The sequence below is a fragment of the Bubalus kerabau genome, chromosome 18 (assembly GCF_029407905.1).
Source record: "Bubalus kerabau isolate K-KA32 ecotype Philippines breed swamp buffalo chromosome 18, PCC_UOA_SB_1v2, whole genome shotgun sequence".
NCBI classification, from domain to species: Eukaryota; Metazoa; Chordata; class Mammalia; order Artiodactyla; family Bovidae; genus Bubalus; species Bubalus kerabau.
In genome coordinates this window covers 27,834,355-27,852,643 of record NC_073641.1, presented here as the reverse complement: position 1 = coordinate 27,852,643, position 18,289 = coordinate 27,834,355, and positions in this window count along the sequence as shown.

Sequence of the window (18,289 nt, the reverse complement as noted above, 5' to 3'; positions counted from 1 at the left end):
CAATTCTAAATTAGAATATATCATATAACATTACTTCAAAATACATAGAGCAAATATTTACAGAATTAAAACAAAGGTAGATAAATTCACAATCATAGTTGTGGATTTTAACACATTGAAATAGATATACAGGAAGAAAAAATTTAGCAGGCATATAGAAGATTTGGATACAACAGTTAATCAATTTGATCTCATTAACATATAGAACACTAACCTAATTCTAGGTTAGTAGATTTTTTTCTTTAGGTGCCTTAAAGATATTTCTCTACAGCATTTTGTTTTTATTTTCTCTTATGTACTTTATCTTTGTTCCTCTTTACCTAAGTTGTTTTTTTTTTTTTTTAACCTCTGTCTGCCTTTCAGGTCTTCTCAGAGTCTTAAGAGTTCATATGTTTTATATGTTTTGCTCTGTTTTTTAGCTGTTTCAATTAGAAGGATAAATCTAGCCCATGTTACTCTATCTTAACCAGAAGAAGAAGCTTTTTCCATAGTGTTTGGCAAGGAAGCCAGAGAGGTACAGTCTAGTTTGTTTCACGGGGCATGAGAGTCTGGCTGCCTCGAGTTCTGTGCATACAAAGGCCGGTGGCTAGGAATTCAGGACTCAACTTTCTAAGTGTGTGCTCAGTGCTCAGTCACTAAGTCGTGTCAGACTGTTTGCAACCCCATGGACTGTAGACCGTCAGGCTCCTCTGTCCATGGAATTTCTCAGGCAAGAATACTGTAGTGGGTTGCCATTTCCTGCTCCTGACCCACAGATCAAACCCACATCTCCTACGTTCTCCAGCACTGTGTACAGACTCTTTACCACTGAGCCATTGGGAAAGTCTTTCTAAGTATATATTTTAATTTAAAACTCTTATTTTGCTCTGTGTTCTCATTCCCATATACCATTGTGCTTTTTCTCCAGCTCTAGGTTTCTGAAGCCTGATCTAAACCTCCTGTATTGTATCTTTCTCAGTTTTTTTTTATATTTGCATGCACTCAGCCTGCCATATTGACCACAAAACCTTGCTTTTATATTTTTAATGCTGGTCAATTCTCTTAGTAGGTCTATATATTTATTTTTACTCAAGGAATCAAATTATTTAGTATAGTTCTAAAAAAGAGTAAAGAAATCTAATGCTTAGTTAACATTATCCAGACTTCCTCACATTTCACTTAGCTTTGGCAGTCCATTTAATTATTTTACATATCTTATGCACTTTTATTCACATTTTATGCACATTTGAATTACATGCATTTGAAGTCATCCCACTAAGAAACAGTAATAAAGTTTCATTTTGTAAAATATTTGAAATAACAACAATTAAAATTAATGACAATCAATTAATCCAATTATCAAAAGCAATTCATTAAAATCAGTCCAAAATTGCTACTCTCCGAATTAGCTCTGAGTGCATGCTATTTTTGCTTTTGCCACATGATGGCGTCACTTTAGCTAATAATTATGAATATCATTTTCCAAAAGATTTCTGTCTTAAATTATGTATCTTCTGAATCTACTAAGACTTCGTAAATTATTCTTTTGTATATATAAACTGTGACCACCCAGTCTGTAGGCCTGACTAATCCAGTAGTTTGAACTATGGAATAATCAGGTCTAATCTATCAAGATTCTCCACAGATCCTTCACGATGGGCACCTGAAGCTGTTGTTTACTAAAAGTTTTTGCTGTCAAGTTCAGAGATGTCCTTATGAAAAGCCAAGGGAGTTGTACAAATTCCAGTGCTCTGCTCTTATTGACATATAATTGAGTCAGCTAAGAATGCTTACTATGTGAATGTAAATGCTGAGAGATTAAAATATACCCTGATAAATAATCAAAGATAAAATACTAGGGGAAGATGGAGATAGTTCCTTGATTCATAAGGTAAGCTTATCAGGGATAATCAATGAACACAGTGTAACTATATACAGGAAACACTTAACTTTTCTTTCTCAATGCTTATGAAGCCTTAAACATCAAGGATCCTTTCTGGCCGTGGCTCCACTTTTGTATGGTTTCTGTCCCTTAAGTGAGAATACCTAGCATTTTTAGAGCCTTCTACATACCATGCTCTGTGCATATTTTCTTATATCATTGAATTCTTACTGCAACCCTCTGAGGTAAGTATAATTCTTCTCATTTTACAGATGAAGGAAGCTCAGACATTTACCTGGGGTCATTCATCTAGCAAATAACAGAATCAGGGTTTGAATCTGGCTCCTTTGTGCCCCCCCAAACCCACACATTACTCCCCCCCGGGATGCTTCATGTCTCCCTTGAATATGTGACCCTAGGCCTTCTACCATTTCTGATGTGAATTGGCATCCACTTGTAATTGTGCTTAACAATTTTTTGCTAAAGATAATTTGCATATTCCACGATTATTTATAACTGTTCAAAAATAATGGTGAAAGGGCATAGTATGTCTATTACGCTCCAGTGTCCCCCTTAATGTGCGCTTTAAATGGCCCTGTGAAGGTTCTGAGAGTATACTTGATGGAGTAATTCCAGAAGAACATACAGACTTGCACTGAGTGGGTTCAAATTTGCACAGCTATCATGGGGCTGAAGATTAGTTCATTCAGCAGGACTGGATTACATAGAGGAGCTTTAGAATCTCAGAGTTGGAAAGGATGATGAAGATCACTGAGTCCAAATAACTGACCTTGAATGCTCTCTGCTGTAGGCCTACCAAGCAGTTGGCCACCCACTCCTTGAATACCTTGAATGCCAGAGAATTCTGGAGCCCGAGAATCACTTTCAGTCTTGGACTAGTGTGACTGTTCTTTATATTCTGACATACAGCAGGGACAGCCAGCTGCTAAGGATATGGAGGTGGTCATGGTGGTTAAAATTGGTGGAGGACTTCCCACTTGATCGAAGCTGGTTCAGGAACTGGGTCAAAACCTATCCCTGGAGGAGCGCCATCAAGAGAAGTTTTGGGAGGGGAGATGCTGCACAGACATTTAAAGTTTGTGAAAAGTATTTTTATTGGTATTTAAACACACCTGTTTGGTTCAGTTTTTTGAGGTGAAATATAAATGTACCTAAACGAGGCCTCATTAGTTTTTAAGTTCTTAGAAGAGCCAACTCAGATAACAGATCAAAATCTATTTAAGAAAAAAAGCCATAATGTAAATAAATCTGTGAGGACCATCACTGTGCTACATATTAAAATCTCCTCCTGGACTTCATGTTTAAACAAAACCATATGATTAATTTAAAGACATCAAAAGTGTCTGGCAAAAACATATCTGTGATTGGTATGCTTTAATACTGTGTAGATTTTCCTTTCCAACTAAATAGCTAAAATAATCATTTCCACAAGAGGGCACCAGTTGCTACCTTATTTTCAGAACAAATAGGGGCTCAGTTTTGGAATGCAAAATAGGCTGTTGTTAATATTTTACATTTACACAGGCACAACATATATATTTCAACATAATCCACATATTCTACTTGGGAAAATCACCTCCACTGTTACTGTCTCTCAAAACGTGAGATTTTACATTTCAAAAAGCTGCAGTTCCTAGTTGATATAAAAAATAATCTCTCACATTTAATTCCAGTATTATTTAATTTTTAAAAATAAATACAAAATGCATTTTAGAAATGAATTGATTCTATTCATATGTTTACGATTTCCTTAAAATATGAAATTTGGGCAAGATTTCTTTGCTTTAGATGACAAAACAAAAATGTTTCCATTTTCCCTGTTTTATAAACAAATCTAAGGGTAGAAGGCCTCAGCAATGCCTGAGGGTGTTGCTAAATTCATAAGTTACTCAGAATTTGGCAGATTCTCCAAAGCACCTGATGTTGCTCTTTGAAAATGATTCATGAATCTCTGGTGGTTACTCCTAGCATGAGCATCGTGGTTTACATACCCACACACCCCGATGCTTACAATATTTCATACACTTAGATTTCTTCCATCCTCCATCTTTCACACTGAGTCTTTCACTTGCTCCATGCAAAGAATAACAGGAAAATTGGCAGGAAAATCTGCTTACTCCCTGGGACAACAGTGTCAAGTTAGTCTCTTCTAGGAACTGCAAGAACCTTCTTACTTTGGTATGTTTTTCCATAGTATTGGTGTCTGTGCACAAAGAAGGAAGTTCTCAGCAATAAAAATAGTATTTATTGGACAGCTAATTGTGTCAGGCATTATACAATAATAATTGAAATAGGCACAATTTATTTTATCCTCTTAACAACCCGATGACTTGGGTATTAACATTCCCATTTTATAGCTGGGAAAACTGAGAAACTAAGTCTCAGATAATTTAGGTGTACCTGGTCACGTTCCTTTGCTCCAACAGAGCCAGGACTTGGATCCAGTTCTGTACTATTCCAAGGTCCTAAACTTTAAACCATTAGTCTTCATGCCCCACTGAAACCTGACAATAACTTCATTGTATTGCCAGACTCATACTTCAGGCTCAGGTCCTAAAGTGCAGGACAACCCTCAGGTTGTTTGAGCAAGGGTAGATGTGGGAACTCTATGACCTCCTTTGAAGGATGTCATGGGAAGTGGGGGAGATGGAGAAAAGTCATTTCCAATCTTCACCTGGCTCTGAAAGTGGCATCAGCCACCTCCAAACACTCTGACTGGATCAGGAATGGGCACATGACCTAAGTCACATTCCAGGACTTTTGTTTGAGCAGCTGGGAAAGTGGACTCTCCTCTGCTGGTGTCTGATGAGTTAATCCTTGAATGAGTTTCCATAAGAGCCCCAAGACTCCCCCACCTACCACTTCTCACCCAGAGAAAACACGAGGAAGTTGGAGACCCAAGAACACCATTTGAACCAGGAATCAATACAATCTGAAGTTAAGTGACACAATATACCTCCTCGCTGGCAGATCTATTTGGGGTCAAGTTTTCTGTCCCTCACAACTGGATGTGCTCAAGCTGATGCAATTAGAGCAAATACAACGGTGCCGCAGATACTGAGCAGATTTTCCCAAGTTGGCACCAACAACAGAGAACACCGCTTGTGAAATCACAAAGTGCCTGTATTCTGACAACAGCGGCCAGCAGTGGACCAGACAACTCTCCTGGGGCTTTCAAAGAGTCTGTAGAACTGACCTACCCACAAGTGACTGTCTCCCATCCTCCAGTCTGGAGGGCAGAGGACTGGGGAGAGGAAAGGGTGAGAGTCGATGGATTCCTTGTCCTCGGGGAAACTGTCGGGTGTAAATGAAAGATGATTCTCCCCCTTCCCCAGGGAGAAGAGGAGGGCATTCCGGTCACCAAGGCAAGTGAGAGTGAGACTGCAGGAGAATGGCTCAGCCTGGGGTTGCACTTGGATGGATGCCCTGGTGAGATATCTGCCTAGGCAGTGAACTGACTCATCTGTCCCTGTGACCATCTGGGTGGGGGACCTAAAGAGAGACAGCAGAAGGGAGATGGGGGCAGTCTCCTCTTCCACCGTTTGGTGGCAAAGATGAGTGAGTTGACTGTGGGTCAAGTGGTTGCCACAGAAAGTAGCCAGGTTTGGGGCATCTTGCTCAGCCCATGGTGGTGACCTCCTGGCAACGGGTCCAGTAAGGAGAAGTTTTGGGTGGAGTACCAGCCAATCAGAGGTGGAAGAATTGGACTGAGAGCTGGCTTTCCTGGCCAGGGAACTGTGGAATGGACAGGTCCTACAAGACCCTCTGAAAGATTCACACATGGACCACACAAGAAAGATCACAAAGGAAGGATGGGATTAAATCAAATTTGAGATTGATGCTTTAAAAAAAATGAGTTTTAATGACTCAAATGACTGGAAATTTATGGGCTCGATCCCAGATGGTATTAAGTGACAAGAAATGGAGAAGGAATGAGGCACAGTTGAAGGCGGTGACTGGAAGAAATAAACTCTTTATAAATTTCTACGCCACAGAATTGAGACTGCTTAGAAACTCTAACGAGAGATTGGAGAATTCTTCCGTCACCATACAGACATCTGAAAATGTACCAGGAGGCAGGAGAAACTTTGGCACTAGGTCAGAAGTAGCCATGGCAACTGTGGCACCAATATTTCTGCCCACAGTCGCTGCACTGCTGCCCTTCTATAAGTCCCATTTCAGAAGACTTTGCTAGAACAAATTCGGGGTGCAGAAGGTTAGGCTAAGCGGAAGGTCAAAGTGCGTGTTCAGTGGTTACCTCGGTTGCATTAAACTGGATAACCAACCCAAATCTATTTAGACTCTCATTTTGAGAAGCCATAAGACATCAGTTGCTCTTTCCTCTGTGAAATTCACGTCTCTTATTTTCTATGTGTTGGGAGGTGTTGTTGCTGCTTTTATATAGATAACTCTCACCCTTAAAATGTTTGCATTGGCAATGGGGACTTCTAGGCTAACTTTAAAGGCCAGTGAGATACGGGAGAATGAGGGTAGTGACCAAGGTTTGCACTCAGATATCTAGAGGAACCAGCAAGCAGGAGACGTGGCAGTGAAAGGGGCTGGGAGCACGCACTGCCGTGCACATGGCTCATCCCATGACGTAGCTGCTGCTGAACAGCGCTGTGCTATTGCCATGTGAGCATGTGTACCCAGTTTGGCCAAAACTAACAATTTTGCAAGAGAAATGAAAAATTCAGGTTATTATATAAATCTCATAATTTTTAAGTACTGGCAATTATTCAAACAATTTTAAACAGCACTGTAGGGGCCAAATGAAACATATCTCTGAGCTGACATGGCTGATGGGTTGCCAGCAACTTCTGCCATAGGTAATGTGGGAAGGTGGTCGGGATTGAAAATGGAATGAAGGCTCAGGACCTGTCAATCATTATTGCTCTAGAATTAGAGCAGAGGCATCTCTGGACCAGAAGCATCTCTCAGACTGGAAACAGGAATTTTATAGGAGGTCTGAAGGGTAGAGGAAGTGGAATAAATTCTGCTAATGCTAAGAATGAGGCACGAGTGCCCCTAAGATAATGTCACACACTGCAAATCAGCTACAGGTTAGTCTCTAGCACCACTCAGAACAGGTGAGGAGAACTGAGATCCAACTAAAGCTAGGACCTGCTTTGGTAACACAAAACTGAATAGGCTGTAGATAAGACCAAGAAGATTTTTTTTTTAAATACACCAAGGGATGGCAGAGAATTCCTCAAACATAGAGGTATCAGAGACATCTTGGATGTCATAAATGAACCTATTTATAAAACAGAAATAGAGTCACAGATGTGGGAAACAAACTTATGGTTACCAGGGACAAAGGGGAGAGGGATAAATGGGGAGACTGGGATTGACATACATACACGACTATAAATAAACTAGACAGCGAACGAGAACCTACTATATGGCACAGGAACTGCTCCTCAATACTCTGTAACGATTTATATAAGAAAACAATCAAAAAAAGAATGGATATATGTACATATTTGACCAATTGGGCTTCCCAGATGGCTCAGTGGTAAAGAATATACCTGCCATTGCAGGAGATGCAGATGATGTGGGTTCGATCCCTGGGTCAGGAAGATCCCCTGGAGCAGGATATGGCAACCCACTCCAGTATTCTTGCCTGGGAAACCCCATGGACTGTAGCTCATGGAGTCACAAAAAATCGGACAAGACTGAGTGACTGACCACGCACATAACTGATTCACTTTGCTGTACATTTGAAACTAATGCGACATTGTAAATTAACCATACTCAATAAAAAAAAAATTTTTATTACCCATAAAAAAAGAGAGAGACACCTTGGAAGAGGAGAAAGATACAAATGCAAAGTTCCTGCAAAAATGCTTGAAATCCAGAGGAAGACTCCATCTCTCCATGAGAACCAAAAGACCAAATGTCTTCCTCCCCCAGAATAGTGTCACAGAGCTGAGTGGGGTGTAGGAGAATTAGGGACACATTCATTGGTCCATGTACAGCAATGAGATCACAGCAGGAGACACACTGTTCTGAGAAAATGCTAGGCCTACAAGTTGGCCGTGAGATGAGCATCTTGGTTAACCATCCAATCTAAACAAGGCTGGATTTATAAATTTCTAAGACAAGAATTTGAAAACTCAGCAGTGGCCACAGGACTGGAAAAGGTCAGTCTTCATTCCAATCCCAAAGAAAGGAAATACCCAAGAATGCTCAAACTACTGCACAATTGCACTTATCTCACACGCTAGTTAAGTAATGCTCAAAATTCTCCAAGCCAGACTTCAGCAATACATGAACTGTGAACTTCCAGATGTTCAAGCTGGTTTTAGGAAAAGCAGAGGAACCAGAGATCAAATTGCCAACATTCGCTGGATCATCAAAAGAGCAAGAGAGTTCCAGAAAAAACATCTATTTCTGCTTTATTGACTATGCCAAAGCCTTTGTGCGGATCACAATAAACTGCGGAAATTCTGAAAGAGATGGGAATACCAGACCACCTGACCTGCCTCTTGGGAAAGCTGTATGCATGTCAGGAAGCAATAGTTAGAACTGGACATGGAACAACTGGTTCCAAATAGGGAAAGGAGTACGTCAAGGCTGTATATTGTCACCCTGCTTATTTAACTTATATACAGAGTACATCACGAGAAATTCTGGGCTGCATGAAGATTGCCAGGAGAAATATCAATAACCTCAGATATGCAGATGACACCACCCTATGGCAGAAAGTGAAGAAGAACTAAAGAGCCTCTTGATGAAAGTGAAAGAGGAGAGTGAAAAAGTTGGCTTAAAGCTCAACATTCAGAAAACGAAGATCATGGCATCTGGTCCCATTACTTCATGGCAAATAGATGGGGAAACAGTGGAAACAGTGGCAGACTTTATTTTTAGGGGCTCCAAAATCACTGCAGATGGTGATTGCAGCCATGAAATTAAAAGACACTTACTCCTTGGAAGGAAAGTTATGACCAACCTGCTGCTGCTGCTGCTGCTAAGTCGCTTCAGTTGTCTCTGACTCTGTGCGACCCCATAGACAGCAGCCCACCAGGCTCCACTGTCCTTGGGATTCTCCAGGCAAGAACACTGAGTGGGTTGCCATTTCCTTCTCCAATGAATGAAAGTGAAAAGTGAAAGTGAAATTGCTCAGTCATGTCCAACTCTTAGCGACCCCATGGACTGCAGCCTACCAGGCTCCTCCGTCCATGGGATTTTCCAGGCAAGAGTATTGGAGTGGGTTGCCATTGCCTTCTGCATGATCAACCTAGACAGCATATTAAAAAGCAGAGACATTACTTTGTCAACAAAGGTCCGTCTAGTCAAGGCTATGGTTTTTCCAGTAGTCATGTGTGGATGTGAGAGTTGGACTATAAAGAAAGCTGAGTGCCAAAGAATTGATGCATTTGAACTGTAGTGTTGGAGAAGACTCTTGAGAGTCCCTGGGACTGCAAGGAGATCCAACCAGTCCATCCTAAAGGAGATCAGTCCTGTGTGTTCATTGGAAGGACTGATGTTGAAGCTGAAACTCCAATACTTTGGCCACCTGATGTGAAGAGCTGACTCATTTGAAAAGACCCTGATGCTGGGAAAGATTGAGGGCAGGAGGAGAAGGGGACAACAGAGGATGAGATGGTTGGATGGCATCACCAACTCAAGGAACATGAGTTTGGGTAGGTTCCGGGAGTGGGTGATAGATAGGGAGGCCTGGCATGCTGCGGTTCATGAGGTCGCAGAGAGGTGGACATAGCTGAGTGACTGAACTGAACTGAAGACAAGAACTCATCTAGCATTTGAATTATTGTAATTGCCTCGTAACTGGTCTCCCTGCTTAGGAATTTGATCCCTACAGTCTGTTCTCAACATTGTAAGCCAAAGTGGTCTTTTTAAGACTTAAATCTGATCATATCACTCTTCAAAAAAATCTTCCATTGTTTCCCATTTACTTGGAGTAAATGCCAGAAGCCTTAATATAGACAACAAGGCCTTGATCTGGCCTCAGCTCTCTATTATCTAATGTCATTTCCCGCAACCCCACACACCTTTGCCCATTCTGCTTCAGGCATACAAGCTGAAGACATTCCCTGAACACATCAGCACACTGAGGACATTTGCACTGCCTGTATCCTCTGTCTAAAGGGCTTTTTTCCCAGACGTCTGCATAGTGCACACCTTCACTTCCTGCTTAGTGATCAGAGCAGCCTTCATTGACCACCCAGTGCAAAGCGGCCCTCCCACCTAGCGTTCTCTTTCCCCATAATCTGCTTATTTTTCTTGTATCATTTATCGCTACCTGGCATATTGTTTTTCATTCATTTGTTTATAATCATCTCTTTCCACTAGAATGCAAATTCCATTAGGATTTTGTCCACTGATGTACCCTTGGAGTCAAGACCAGTGCCTGGCACATAGTGGGTGCTTGACAAAAATTTGTGGAATGAAGAAGTGAATGAGTAAATGAACAAAGTAAGGAAATGTCCGATAACATCTGAAAAGACTGACAGTCACAGATGAGGAAATTACTTTCAAATAATTTTGAAAGAAATTTGGAACTTTTGGACTGTTTCCAAAATTAAAAAAAGAAAAGATTACCCATGTATTTTCCTCCACTGTGATGAGTAATGTTAATGACATGAAGTTGAAAGAATGGGTGGTTGCTTTCTGGAAAGAAGGAAGGCTGACTCCTTGCAAACTGTTGAAAGATCTGAAAGGAGCAGATAAAGTTCCAGGCTTGTATGAAGAAATTGGCTCTGAACTTGGCCAGCAAAGGACCCATATGTGGGTTTACAACTGAGAGGACATTATGTCTAAAAACTGTTACCGAGCTTGTGCCAGAATCGGTAATCAAGACCTGTGACTTTTCTGGATTTCTTAACTTTTAAAGAAAAGTCTACGATTTAAATATATTTCTTCAGAATTTTGGCTGTCATCAAGACTTAGTAGTGACAGCGGTCTCTAGGGAGTGATAGCGGGCTTTCCTTGTTTGCTAAGCATGTCTTCCTCGTAATACATATTTATAAAACATGAGGGAGAGAGAGAGGAAAATATTTGAAACATATTCTCCCAAAGCTTTCCCCCCACCTTCCTTCTCTCTTTTTCTAAGGCCATAGATATGTCTATCTGTACATATGTGTAAGTTTATTTATTTACCCTCATGGATTTGTTTATCCTCATCCACCCTTTGCTTCTACAAGTGGGTGGGAAGGGACTAGGCACACGATGAGTAACTTAATTCATTACCTAATATTAGGCATTTAACATCACATTAATCAAATGGCCTCAGCTAGAAAAGACCAAGGGACAGAAATGACTCCCATGTTGCAGCAATAAATGTCTATGTTTGATTTGGGCAAGACCTTACCATTTTTAAGATTTATATTTGCTTAATGTTTTGAATTTTAACTTTATTTAGTTTCAAAAGTTTTTCAAGTTCCAGTGTAGAAAACAGATCTTTGTTTTTAGAATAATTTTTTAATTCAAGTTTAATAAACTCAAGATGGGGAAATGACTCAAAAACAATGAAATGTGTTTTTCTAAGAAGCATATTAGGTTATAATAAGAAGAAAACATGTGAATAAAACCTCAAAGAACATAATTTTTATTAGAATATTTTCTGGGCCCAGAGTTCCTACTAGAATATATAGAATTATGTACCCGATTCTCATTACATGGAACAAAAGCAATGTAAAAAAGCATTATCCAACAGTCAAAATGTGCCCTGAGACACAAGAATTGCTTCATTCCTTGAAATCGACAAAAACCTCATTAGGCTGTCCTGAAATTGGTGGAACTTTTCATAACCTCTTCACAGTGAGTGAGTACTCTTTGATGCTATTTATGGAATCCTCCCTATTTCACCTCTTCTCCGTGTCTGTTGCTCCCAACCTACTTGACACTTTTGAAAGCCAGAATTCACTTGCTTTATTCATTTATCTACTCATTTAGAAAAATAGATAAACACCTAGGTTCAATCCCTCCCCAAGAAGAAATAATGACATATGAGTCAGATTTTAGTCAAGGGTTACAATTTAGAACATCAATAATTGTATTCTGGGACTTGGTGTGATCTTGGTTGCATGAAGCCAAGTTTCACGGGAATTCAAGAAGGAAGCTATCACTTCCAGTAAGAGCAGAAAAATCTTCATGAAGGACGTGACATGTAAGCTGGACATCCAAGACTATACAGCAAGACTAAAGACAACAAAAAGAGGGCAGTGTTGGCAGAAGAATAAAAAAAAAAAATAAGAAAGGAATTCCACACAGAAGAAATAGCAGGAGCCAAATCACTGATGCAGGAAAGGCCAGGGCATGTTCTAGACATGGAAATAATGAAGATTTTTCTGAAACATAGTGATCAGGTAGCCAAGAAAACAGATACGTATGGAAGGACAACTTCAAATCAGATAGTGTAGGTGTTTGAATGCAAAGCTGAATTAGGAATAATATCATATGCAAGAAACAGAAAACCTGATTAAAACATAAACACAATGTATTGTTTTCTTAACAATACATCCAAAAGTAGTCAGTCTCAGGGTTGTGTCACCAGTTCAACAGAGTCCTCAAGGACCAAAGTCTTTATACTACTCTGCCATCTTTAGGGACTTTTTATCCCTATATCTGTCTCCATGTGGTAACAAAATGGATGCTGAATCTACAGTCATTATGATCATATTCAATATAGGAAACAGGAAGAAAGAACAGCAACAACCACCTATGTTCTCTTTATCAGAAAATCAATCTTCCCAAGAATCTCCAGTGGTCTTACATCTCATTGTTTACAAATGAGTCAGTGGCCACTTGCAAGTGAAAGAGAGGCTGAGACAAGAAGCATGTGCTTTCCAGCTTTTGCAGTTGGATGGCAAAGAATAAACGGCTGTTGTTTTAGCAAGTCAACCTGCCCAAGCAAGCATGGAGTCCATGGATCTTATTGACAATTATTTTCAGAAGACTTTCAGAAGAAAAACAACACGCAAACTTTAATATAATTGTTCTGGAGGTGATACAAAGAATAGATAGAGAGCTGAGAGACTAAAAGCAAATAGAAAAATTCAGAGCATGTCCTATTTTAAACATGTTTAATCTGAGGTCTTTTTATACACGTATATATACATACACGGGCTTCCCAGGTGGTGAAGTGGTAAAGAATTCGCCTGCCAATGCAGGAGACACAAGAGACATGGGTTCGATCCCTGGGTCAGGAAGATCTCCTGGAGAATGGAATGGCAACCCACTCCAGCACTCTTGCCTGGAGAATTCCAGGAACAGAGGAGCCTGGCTGGCTCCAGTCCATAGAGTCACAAAGAGTCAGACAGGACTGAAGCGACTGAGTGTGCGTGTACACACACACATACACACACACACGTATATTCATTCCCAATTGGAGTAGCTTGATGATGAGAGTGGATTTGTGTTCGTTTGTGTCTCCTGTCTTTGACTGGCTTTACAATCACACTTTGCCCATAGTGGGCACCACTGGGCCTAAGTTACAGATGCTTACCTGCCTGCCTGAAGGCATCTCCACTTGAACTTCTCACAACCTTCTCCAATTTATCACTTGCAACAATGAATTTAAATGGCCACCACAACTAAAGTAATTTGTGGCCAAAGGTATATTTTTGTATTGTGTTGAAGCATTCTATATTATTAGAAAAAATAGGAAGCCTGTTTGTATTATTTTAGAGAAACATGAAATAGACAAAAATGACTTTAAGGGTAAATTTGAGGTAGAATAAACTTTATTCTTTTGCTGTGCTAGCCACAATTATAATGTGTTTATAATTCAGATAATATTTTGATTATGTATAGTGCAAAAAATTCAACATGCTATTTATACTTATATGTCAAAGGAAATTTTACCATTCACGTTTGTCAAAATTTGCATATTACCTTCTGAATCTGGTTGGCGAGTAAATTTTGAAGCAATAAATGTTATAATTTTCCTACCACAAGTATGCCAGGTATTAGAATGGCTGATGGAAGCAAGATGTCTACCACACTACATCATTTATTCTTTATTTGTTTATGCTGTATAAGTTGTATAAGCTGCTTCAAATTTTCAAATGGAAATAATTCAGTAAATAAATAAGAACAAGATATGCTAGAAAAATGGTTACAGAATCAGGAGCCTAGCTTTCATAATAAAGGATGATGGAACCTGAGGCCTGAAGTGTAATCTGTTGAACCACAGCACTATGACGGCCCTTGTTCCTGCTCCCTGAGTGTTGGTATAGCAGAGTGGTTAATACAAAGGCCATGGAATCAGAAGGGCAGGGTTTGAGTTCCGAACGCATAACATGGCTTCCCCACTGGCTCAGCTGTAAAGAATGCCCCTGCAATGCAGGAGACTTGAGTTCGATCTCTGGGTCAGGAAGATCCCCTGGAGGAGGAAATGGCACCCCCCCACTCCAGTATTCTTGCCTGGAGAAATCCCACGGACAGAGGAGCCTGGTGGGCTGCAATCCACGGGGTCACAAGAGTTGAGCACAACTTAGCAACTACACCACCACCACCCATAACATTATGGCCTTGTGACTGTGGGGAAGTTAGTTCACTTTCCCGCGACACAGTTTCCTCATCTATAAACAAAAGGATTACTGTGAGGATGCAGGGAGATTATCTCCACGGAGCCTGAGAAACAAAGCCTGGAGCATGCTGCTGCTGCTAGACAGGGCTGCTCAACGCCCCGACTGCGGCCACCGCTGCTACTAACACGCTGGTCGTACGGCTGCCAGGGCACTGCTACCCCACCACCACCGCTAGCACCGTAGCACCACCAGCTACTGCTGCTACCCCACTACTCTACTAACACCGCCGCGACTCCTACTGTTATCACACCGCCGCCACGACCACCGCGCTCCTGCTGCCGCCACGGCTGCAACCGCCACCACCTGACACCATTACCACCGCTGTCACTCCTTAGACGGCCAAGGTGGGAACATTTCTTGATAGAAAAATTAGCAAGAGAATCCCAAAGGCTTTTTTTTTTTTTTTTTTTTTAAGGATCCTCAAATGATCTGGCTGGCAATGACCTCAGGTGACCCGTCAGCAGCATCTGGTGTAGTCCTTTCCTTCTCCTCAAATCGCTGCTTTTTCTTGGCATCCAAGACGCTGCACTCTTTTGATCCGTTTTCTTCTCTGTATCACTGGCTATTCCTTCTCTGCCTCCATTACTGGTTCTTATTCTTTTTCCTGAACTTCTAATACACTGCAGTATTACTGTTTGTATTAGGGTATTCGTTCTGTGGCTCAGTATTTGATTCTTTCATCTTTAGTCATTCCTAAAGAAACATTATTCAGTCCCATGGTTGTAAATATCAGCGGTTTGCTGAGGACTCCAGCCCAAGCCTCTCTCTCAGATGTTAGTCTTCAAAAAAAATTTTTTTAAGTTGAAGTATAGTTAATTTACAATGTTCCATTAGTTTCTGATATACAGCAAACTGATTCAGTTATACATATGTATATATTCTTTTTAATTATAATTTTATGTAAATATTGAATACAGTTCCCTATGCTATACAGCAGAGAAGGTAATGGCACCCCACTCCAGTACTCTTGCTTGGAAAATCCCATGGACGGAGGAGCCTGTTAGGCTGCAATCCATGGGGTCGCTAAGAGTCAGACACGACTGAGCAACTGAGCAACTTCACTTTCACTTTTCACTTTCATGCATTGGAGAAGGAAATGACAGCCCACTCCAGTGTTCTTGCCTGGAGAATCCCAGGGACGGGGCAGCCTGGTGGGCTGCCGTCTATGGGGTCCCACAGAGTCAGACACGACTGCAGCAACTTAGCATGCTATACAGTAGAACCTTGTTGTTTATATATTTTACATTTATAGTAGTTTGTATATGCTAATCCAAAACTTGTAATTTATCCCTTCCCCTTTTTCTCCTTTGCTAACTATTTGTTTTCTGTGTCTGTGAGTCTGTTTCTGCTTTGTAAATAAGTTCATTTCTATCATAGTTTAGATTCCAAATATAAGTGATATATGATACTTGTCTTTGTCTGACTTACTTCAATTAGTATGATAATCTCTAGGTACATTCATCTTGTTGCAAATGGCATTATTTGATTCTTTTATATGTCTGAGTAATATTACTCAGGCATATAAAAGAATCAAATAATGCCATTTGCATTATTTGCCATATGATGCCATTTGCATCATACACATATACAAATATGTATATGTGTATGTGTGTGTGTGTGTACATCACATCTTCTTTATCCACTCATCAGTTAATAGACATATAGATTGCTTCCATGTCTTAGCTACAGTAAATAGTGCTGCTCTCAACTTGGGGTGCATGTGTCCTTTCAAATTAGAGTCTTCTCTAATCCCATGAGTGGGACTGCAGAGTCAGATGGTAGGTTCATTTTTAGTTTTTCAAGGAAGTTCCATATTGTTCTCCATAATGGCTGTACCAGTTTACATTCCTACCAACAGTGTAGGAGGATTCCCTTTTCTCCACGGCCTCTCCAGCATTTATTGTTTGTAGATTTTTTGATGATGGCCATTCTGATTGGTATGAGGTGGTACCTCATTGCAGTTCTGATTTGCATTTCTCCAGCAATTAGCGATGCTGAGCATCTTTTCATGTGCTTCTTGGCCATCTGTAAGTCCTCCTTGGAGAAAAGTCTGTTTAGGTCTTCAGCCCATTTTTTGATTGAGTTTTGTTGTTGTTGTTGTTGTTGTTGTGTGAGCTGTCAAACACTAGTCTTGATATAAAACTGCTTATTTCACATTTCAACTTTGAAGTTTAACAGAAATTTGAAATGACTAAAATTAAATTCTTGCTTTCAAGAAAACATCTCCACACACAATCTTCCTATTTCTGTGTATAGCAATTCCATCATTCCAGTCATTCAGGCCAAAAACCTCAGACTGACCCTTGACTCCTCTCCTTTCCTCTTCTCCACCCTTGATTTCATCAAGAAATCATGTTTCAGTCCCAACATTGAAAGTAAATATGGGCTCTGACCAATTCACACCACCTCCACTCTACTATTGGAGAAGGAAATGGCAACCCATTCCAGTATTCTTGCCTGGAGAATCCCATGGATGGAGGAGTTTGGCGGAATACAGTCCATGGGTCGCAAAGAGTTGGACACGACTGAGCGACTTCACTTTCTACTCTACTATCTTGGTCCAAGCAACCACTGTCTCTCACCTGGACATCCAAAATAGCCTCTACTACAGCTTGTTTGCCAAAATAGTGGCAATTATTTCCCTCACTATATCGTACTCCTTTGTAATGTGTCTTTGTGGCTTTTCCTATCGAGATGTATAATCTGTTACTCCCAATGAAAACTCCATGACTTGCTTCAACTAACAAAATATGCCCCAGGTAATGGCATACCAGTTCAGAGCCTAGGCCTCAAGAGATCCTGAACTCTTCTTAGTAGATCAGACAGAAGTAACTTTTTTTAAAAAATTGCTGCACTAGGTGTTCATCGTAGTGTGCAGGCTCTTTGTTGCGGTGCTCGGGTTTCTCTAGTTGTGGCACTCAGGCTTAGTTGCCCCACAGCATGTGGGATCTTAATTACCAAACAAGGATCAAACCTGCATCCCCTGCATTGGAAGGTGACTTCTTAACCACTGGGCCACCAGAGAAGTTCCCAGAAATAATTTTTAAAAAAATCATAATGTAGAATCAGATCTCAATTTGGCTCAACACTCTACAATAAGCCTGGAAAGCTCTACTTCATCTGGCTTCCTGTTACATGCTCACATCCCCTAGTACTCAACACTTTATGCTCTCCATTCCAGTCACACCAGCTTCCTTGCTATTCCGTAAACATACCAGATACACTCCTGCATTAGGATCTTTACTCCAGTTGCTTGCTCTGCTTGAAATGCGCTTTTTCTAGGAGTCCCCTGGCTAACCTTCCCACTATCTTCTGATAGTCTCTCAAATCTCACCTTCTCAATGAGGCATCCTCTGTTTAATAAAACAGCCTATTCCCATCCCCAACATTCCCAGTACCCCTTATGCTGCTCTACATTCCCCACTTTTTCTTTCACACTTATTATATTCTAATATACTATATAAATTCAGTTCAGTTCAGTTCAGTCGCTCAGTCGTGTCTGACTCTTTATGACCCATGAACCACAGCATGCCAGGCCTCCCTGTCCATCATCAACTCCCAGGGTCCACCCAAACCCATGTCCATTGAGTCGGTGATGTCATCCAACCATCTCATCCTCTGTTGTCCCCTTCTCCTCCTGCCCTCAGTCTTTCCCAGCATCTGCGTCTTTTCAAATGAGTCAGCTCTTTGCATCAGGTGGCTAAAGTAGTGGAGTTTCTGCTTCAACATCAGTCCTTCCAATGAACATCCAGGACTGATCTCCTTTAGGATGGACTGGTTGGATCTCCTTGCAGTCCAAGGGACTCTCAAGAGTCTTCTCCAACACCACAGTTCAAAAGCATCAATT